This window comes from Leuciscus leuciscus, assembly GCF_965113295.1.
Source record: "Leuciscus leuciscus genome assembly, chromosome: 10".
Taxonomy (NCBI): Eukaryota; Metazoa; Chordata; class Actinopteri; order Cypriniformes; family Leuciscidae; genus Leuciscus; species Leuciscus leuciscus.
This window is the reverse complement of record NC_138734.1, coordinates 25072636-25080805: the sequence shown is the minus strand read 5'-3', so window position 1 is coordinate 25080805 and position 8170 is coordinate 25072636. Positions and strand designations below refer to the sequence as shown.

Sequence of the window (8170 nt, the reverse complement as noted above, 5' to 3'; positions counted from 1 at the left end):
ACTGATATATGATGTTACAGTATCTGTGAGCTCATCCAGATCGGTGGCTGCAGCTTCAAAAACAGTCCAATCAGTGCAATCGAAGCAGGCCTGTAGATCCTGCTCTGCTTCGTTGGTCCATTTTTTTACAGTCCTTATTACAGGTTTAGCTGATTTCAGTTTCTGCCTGTAGGTCGGTATAAGATGAACCAAACAGTGATCAGAGAGCCCCAAAGCTGCCCGTGGGACGGAGATATGCCATGTGTCCCACTGAGCACAGACACGTCCAAACGACGTCATTACAACGTCTTTGTCGAACGTTCAGAAGACGTCCACTGAGTAGCCAGAATGAAAGTTTTTGCAACGTCTTTTTTAGACGTCTTTTTGACGTTCAATGTTGACGTCCAGGTGACATAAAAAGTGAACGTTCAAAAGACGTCCAATGAAGAGTCAGCTTGAACGTCTTTTTTAGACGTCTTTTTGACGTTCAGCTGACATAAAAAGTGAACGTTCAGAAGACGTCCACTGAAGAGCCAGAATGAAAGTTTTTATGACGTCTTTTTGACGTTCACTGTTGACGTCCAACTGACATAAAAAGTGAACGTTCAGAAGACGTCCACTGAGTAGCCAGAATGAAAGTTTTTATGACGTCTTTTTTAGACGTCTTTTTGACGTTCACTGTTGACGTCCAACTGACATAAAAAGTGAACGTTCAGAAGAAGTCCGCTGAAGAGCCTGAATGAAAGTTGTTTTTGACGTCTTTAGACGTCTTTTTAGCGTTCACTCTTGACGTACATATTGAACGTTCATTAGACGTCTCTTTTAAATGTTGATTTTTGATGTCCAAGTGACATCTTTACAATGTTGTAAATGAAAGTTTTCACGACGTCATTTCAACGTCACTTACAGACGTCTAAAGAACATTCATAAAAGTTTTTAAGATGCACAAACCAAATTAGCTTTACTATTAGCTTTATTAAACCATGTTTTGGTCATCAAACAGGCTTTTGTTCCAAGGTTGGATGACAACATGGTATTCAATAAAACTCATTGTAGTCATAGTAAAAAGCAGTGTGCAGAACTACTGCTTTAAAATTGTAAATAATAAATTAATACCTATCCCTTTGATGCACCTGTCTAAAACATGCAAATACGTTTTAGTAGCCTTATATTTTTGCAATTGGAAATAAGTGACATCTGATTATTGATCAAAAAATGCAAAAATAGTTTGAAATGACAATTTTTTTTCCATCTTTAATGAGGTTTTCAGCAAATTATGAACAGGCTGATAAATAAAACAACTCTAATGGTTACACTGAACTGCCAAGTGAACAAAAAACAAATTACTCCAGACCAAGATTGGGGGAGGGTGGTTGGAAAGGGGAGATATAAAGTCCCCTAAACTAGAAATAAACACACATGCCTTACAGTACTCATGTAAAATTCCTCATTATTTCCACCCCTGTATGCCCTCCACGGCACGTTTAAGATGTTCTGCTGCATGATGCTTGATTGTAGCCTCTGTAGCTTCTTTATCCCATTTCATGACTGCAGCTGCAAGAGTTGAACAAAAACAAAAAATCCATAAGTATGTAAAGAAAACCAGTTACATTGTTAACATTGCAAGTTAACATACAATATTTTTATACCGCCTCATTGTTTACAAGCGTGGAGGAGGATTGTTCAAATTTATTGTATGTTGAATGACATATTTATGGATTTTTGTCAGTTTATTTAAAATGGTTTTAGTCTTCGCAAGTTCACTTTGTAAACAACGGGGCGGTACTTCTGCCTACGTCCAGCGTGAAACTGCATTGATTTGGACTTCAACAATTTGGTTACCGCTGAAGTCCATTGTGTGGAGAAAAATCCTGGAATGTTTCCTCAAAAAACTTTTATTTTCCTCTGAAGAAAGAAAGACATGAATATCTTGGATGGCATTGGGGTGAGTAAATTATCAGGAAATTTTCATTTTGAGGTGAACTAATCCTTGAAGTGGCAATACTACAGTGACCAATGGTGTGGTATATGGCAGCAAACAAATGACTGAAAATGGGTTCTGTAAACTCGCATCGCTGTATGTTAGGAAGGTGTAAGACTGCAATAGACAGTGACCTTGCGTGACAAGATATTTAAGATAGCAATTATGAATTGAGAGAGACTGCATATAATAAAATTTCTCAGGCACAGCCCAAATGTAATGCTTTTGGATACTATAACTTCCATTTTAGCAAATACTAGATTACTTGTAGATGAGTTTAGAAAGAGGTAAGCCAGTGAAGTATCCAGCTTCAACGTTATCAGTTCTGCTGTCAGTACTGGAGAAATTGAGAAAATGCACTTACTATTTATTAATGATAAATAGATGTTATCTTGCAAATTCTATCTTTGCCAGCCGTTTCTATACGAGATAATATTAAATCATCTGTCTATGATGCATTTTTGATATTTGCAATGCAGAAGAGAGTTGTTGTAAAATGCAGTCTCTACTGTTGCATTGCGGTTACTTGTTTGATAATAAAGAGCTATTTAAGTAAGGGATAATGTAAAGCAAGGCAGTTGTTATAGCGAATAGAACCCCGACAGGCTGATGCGGAGGGGTCTTGAATCTGCCTGAAGGGGTTGTATTCGCTATAACAACCGCCTCGCTCTACATTATCTCGCTTATTACATGGCTACCCACCAAATAAATTAATAATTTGACATAAAAAACTGATTTAAAAAGGATTTTATTAATTTAAAAAGGATTGTATTGCTTCTGCTAAAGAAAATACTCCGTTCCGTCTCTACGGTTAGAATCCTGCATCTATAGCACCGCTCTGTTTTTCATGGCAACGGTGTGTTATACTTCGCAGAGTTCTGTTATCAAGAAATAACACACCGCTTTCTACATTAGAGTTCAACCAAGCCATGTAATAATGAACAATAATCCGAGCAAGGGACACTGTTTCCAACTTCAAGGTGGCTTATGTGTGTGCGCACCGAAACCGACCGCAACTAGACAAGCAAATTATACTTTAGGCTTTGTGTGCGCATTTAACCATCAAATAAACAACAAAATATGTCAAAATGACCGGATTGGAGAGTATTCACTTAAACACAGTTAATATCTTAAATTGGTGTAAATAGTTTGGAGAAAAGGGGAGATTGGTATTATTTGATCTGCATTCAGTCTAATAAACCTTCGGATGATTGCACCATTAATGTGAATAAAACAAAAGGCAAAGAGAAAATACTCACAGCCCTTGAATGATTAACTTTGTCTTGATTTGTCTTAATGTTACCCTTACTTTTGTCTATCTGAGTGCTTTTAATTTATTAAAATAGAACAATGTAAAAAAAATTCAGTTAAACTGGAGATCTATTTAAAGTATAAAAACAAAGAAATTAGTTCATTGTGATTTTAAACTTTATGCATGTAGCATGTGCTTTTCAATTTGCAATTTTTTAAAAGTTTGTTCAGTAGGTTACCAGTTTAAAAAGTACAATTGGGTATCATTTTATTATAATAATACTAACATAATTTGTCTCTTAGTTAAGCTTTAACTAAAAGCTTAAGGGGGGTGCGCTGTGTACCTTTACCTTTCAAAAGTTTTAGTCGTCTCTAGAGGCAGTTTCCGCTTCTTCACCTTCCCCTTCATATTGAATTTTGCCATCAGCCGGTTGGTAAAGAGCCTGAAGAAACAAATTCACCATTTAGAAATTACATGCGTGTGGTAATCTACAGGAACTGTAGCATGGGTGAGAGTGCCAAGAGTGGATTAAAGAAATGGGGGCATGGGACACTGTTGTTTTCTGGAATCGATTATACAAACCTCTTAGAAGTGACCATTTGATAGCTCTGCTCTGAGAAAGACCTCCCAGAGTATCTTGAGATTGGCCTTTGAACATTTTCATAATCTGAAAAATAAAATTTGTCAAATATTACTTTATTGTTCGTAATAGTGGAGCTCTTGTAGCAAGTTGTGTGCCCATATAACTCGAGCAACCCTGAGTGCGGAGCTCCTGCCTCTGTTGTACTGAGCGGACAGTGTAAAGAGATCTATATACTTCTGGCTAGGGCTGCACGATTTGGGGAAAATGTCATATTGCAATTATTGAGGTCAATATTGTGATTGAGATATGCGATCGCAATATAATAAACAAATGGTTTCATGAGTCAACTTGCTTGGTTCTCAAGGAAAATGCACACACAGATTAGTGATGATAATGCTGAAATGTGTATTTCTCGACTCAAACTAGCAACAACAACTTAATTATTGATAACACCTATAATGATCAATAAGCCATTGATGACTGGATAAAAACTCTTAAAACTTCATTGTAGCTAAGAAGACACACCTAAGACGACGGCTGACAAGAAATGTATGTGTGTATATATATATATATATATATATTAGTGGTGGGCCGTTATCGGCGTTAACGTGCTGCGTTAACGCGAGACTCTTATCGCGCGATAAAAAAAAAAATATCGCCGTTAATCTATTCTCCAAGTTGGGTTGGGAGATGGCTCTATACTACACAAGCTATGATGACGCAATCTACCCGCGGCCGTGAGGTAAACCCGGCTGCAACGCATATTCGTCGTCATCTTAAGTAAACACGACTGAAAGTGAAAGCTGGTGAAAAAGATCGGTGCAACATCCATTATTTGGACTTGGTTCGGGTTTAAGCCGTCAGACGAGCAGCAGCAAACTATATACAGAGTGTGTGGGGTAACAGTTCGGTAAGTTAACACACGACTAATCCGTTCGACCACCTCAAATTCAAAACGAAACATGATATCACTGAATACCAGCGCGCGCGTATTATTCCCATTCCAATATATCTTAGTGGTGTAGCACATAATGTCGATTTTAAGAATCGTTGTTGTGTTTCTTTTTAACTGAAAAGACATCAGTTAGACAATATTCTAATTTTAAATTTGGGGTTTCATAAGCTCCAAGCCATAATAAACATTAGACCTACTGCAGTGTATTTAAGTACACTGCAGCTAGTGTACTTAAATTTTATTTATCTGCAAAATTATGTTGTATACTTACAGTTTTGCACAATATATGTTCTCAAAACTACATACACCCTTTAAAAAAAAATACATTTAGCAGTTGTTTAGCATGGGTCTGTGTAATCTGTTCTGAAATGGTTTTATTATAATATACTGGATATCGTTATCGCAAGAGGCTGCAATGTATATCACAATATAGATTTTAGGCCATATCGCCCATCCCTAATTGATAGCCTATAGTAGTTGATAATAACATAGGCCTACCTAATGTTGCCTACGGACGGTAACAGTACAGTAGTAACCTTTTACAGTCTATGAGTAGAACAGCTTTCTCAAGCAGTTTGTGATGCATTTTGGAAACAGGAGATGAGAAACCCGTTCTCAAAGACTTACTTTTATAGTCATTATTTGGGTAGCACACATATTCTGAATGCCTTCGGCAGAATTCAAATGAGCCATTTTAATCTAGATTAATTTCAAAATTAATCTAGATTAAAAAAATTAATCTATGCCCACCTCTAATATATATATATACACATATACACAGACACATATTGCTTTTAATTTATTTAGCATATAGTTAACAAAATAATTCTAATATAAATATAAGTCAAAAGCCCACAGTCATACCTGGAAACAAATCCTGTTCAAATAGGATATATGGGCCATTCTACAGAATTGGTTTAAAGTTAAACAAATTTTTATGCAAGCAAATTTTATAATATTCAAGGTAAACTTTTCTAGTAATTGTGCAGTTAATCATCATATTGTATTTTCAGAAAGGTTTGGAATATTTATCCTCTCCCCAAATTTGTGACTAATGAAACAATAATATTAAAGTCAACAATTACAATTTTAACTATTCCAAGTGTAATTTTTCCTTTGTAAAAAGCATACATTTTATCATACGTATTTCAAAGTTAAGGATTCATTACTATTGTCTAAAAACATTCATATTTCGTCTCAAACATATATATTTTGTATGATACATTAATATAGGGCGTATACATTTTAATTTGCAGTGTAATAGCATACGTTTAAAACATTGCATTTTATTTAAACAACATATTTCATGAACATATTTCAGCAGATTTTTACTCATGTCAGTATTGCAATATAGTTACGGAAAAGCTAAACTATAATAGCGTTACGTTCATGTAAAAATAGCATGTTGTAATTGTAGTAATCGAGCATCTGAGCCGTTCATCACACATACAAACCTACAGATACAAACGCGATTCATATTAGAACAAAGATATTTGCGTTTGAATAGCGCGCGCTTTTCAGCGGGTGATTAGAAGATAATGAGTTGCCATGAGAACGACTAACGTCTCTCTTTTTATATAGATTACATAAACAGAATATTCTCTTTCGTTTTGAATTAGATCATTAAAAAGTAAACGCTTAAATTATTATAAAGATTACTCTTGCCAGTGTGTATTTGCTGAGTTTTGCTTACGTTTAGAGAACTGCTCCAGAAAAAAAGTTCATGGAGAAGGAGGCAGAAAGCACACAAAAGCATAATGTTTTGTTTCGATTGTAAGTGGACACATAAAAAAGACATTTTACAGTTGATTTTTTTCATATTTCAAGTCTGTATGACCATAAATGACGGAGTATTTTAAGTCTATTTTGCTGCTATGTGAAAAGACAAAAAAACTGCAAAACGCGCGGGCGCATTTGTCGACTTTTCGGTTAATGTGACCGCGCAAATTGCCGCAGTTTTAAGAAGTTTTTCAAGGTATTAGGGGGCATGTGTGACTTCCAATTCATCTGATATCATCTCTTAACTGAATAACATATTCAATTTATTTTTTTTAAATGTTTACTTACCTGTTTTAGGGTTTTAGTCCAATTAAGGCAGTGTCTCTCTCCACGTGTCAGCAGCCTCTTTCATCAGCAGGATACTACTTTTCCTGGTGACGTTGCAGTGTGACGTGCGATTCTTCTTCTTTGATTTTTTAACGGCGGTCGCAAACTGTTTTAGTGCATTACCGCCACCCTCAGGTTATAAATGATCTCTGGCTTACATGCTATGTCATTATACGAAATAAATAAATAAAACAAATGATTTTATCCAGCTTGGTAGCTCTTAGAAACTAAAAATAAATATTAAATTATTTTATGGCCTGACGATTTATTTAATATTTCTTTTAAAATCTCTCCCATGCCCTAAATTTTCCTCTTGACTACTGCTATCATATTTATTACACATCATAACAATACTCTGCTGATCAGGTACATTGCAATTATTACATAAACCAGTATCATGCTTGCCTAGTAGATGCAGAGTTTTGTTTAGTCTAGTGTGCCCTAACAATAACATTGCAATGATTTCCCCCTTCGTACCCCAACCTAAGGGTTTATAAAAAATAGTTCCCCTCCCGTTTCCTCTATTCTATTGTTCCTGCCACATTCTCATAACTTCTTTCTTTATTATCGATTTAGCTTCTGATTTTCCTTCTTTGCTGTATATTGAAATATGTTGTGCTAGGGGTAGGGTAACCCTAACCCTAATCTCACACATAAGTATTCGCTATATTTGTTCATCAGTACAGGATTCTGTGTCCTCCAATGACATCAGGACATTTTGTGATGAGATATGTGCTAAATCAGCATTGAATTAGGAGTCTTTACAAAAACAAAAATACACATATGATCCCACTCCAACATTTTTAATATAAATCTGTAACATTTTAGGCCCTTTGTGGGCTCAACCCTATGTGGAAGATCCAGAGAATCATGAAGCGTGCTCTGCACCACTTGATAGTGGGTTGTAATTCTACTGAATTGCTTTTAATGCTGGAAATGTGCATGCACTGAATGTACAAGTTTGAGCACACATTCACATCCAAAATACACATTTTTCAGAAATTTCACAGTTTCTATTTCTTAATCCATATATTAAATAAATTGTAAATAATTTATTCATTTTAGAATGATTGCATAATATCAACTTATTATGCAACATCATTTGCCATTTTCATAATAATGTGATTATTTTTATTTTTTTATTTACCAGTATTTCGTATGACTATTTGTCAAAAAACTTCTTGCATTTCACAATGACACATTTCAGATTGGTTCAGATACTGAAATAGTCTTCTGTCCAAAAGGAGTCCTGGCTTTCTTGCACATCCACACACATCCACAGTAAGGGTCCCTATTCAGACGTTCGATATTAAA

The 8170-nt window shown here is 35.4% G+C and overlaps 1 long non-coding RNA gene across 1 annotated transcript; it reads right to left on the bottom strand.

Moving 5' to 3' along the window:
* Positions 1-329: 329 nt before the first annotated feature.
* LOC309508515 lies at positions 330-7735 on the bottom strand. Its single transcript, XR_014209478.1, has 5 exons — positions 6818-7735; positions 3795-3879; positions 3562-3654; positions 552-1533; positions 330-470 (listed from the first exon to the last, which is right to left on the bottom strand). It is a non-coding gene; the product is annotated as an uncharacterized lncRNA (long non-coding RNA).
* Positions 7736-8170: the final 435 nt, after the last annotated feature.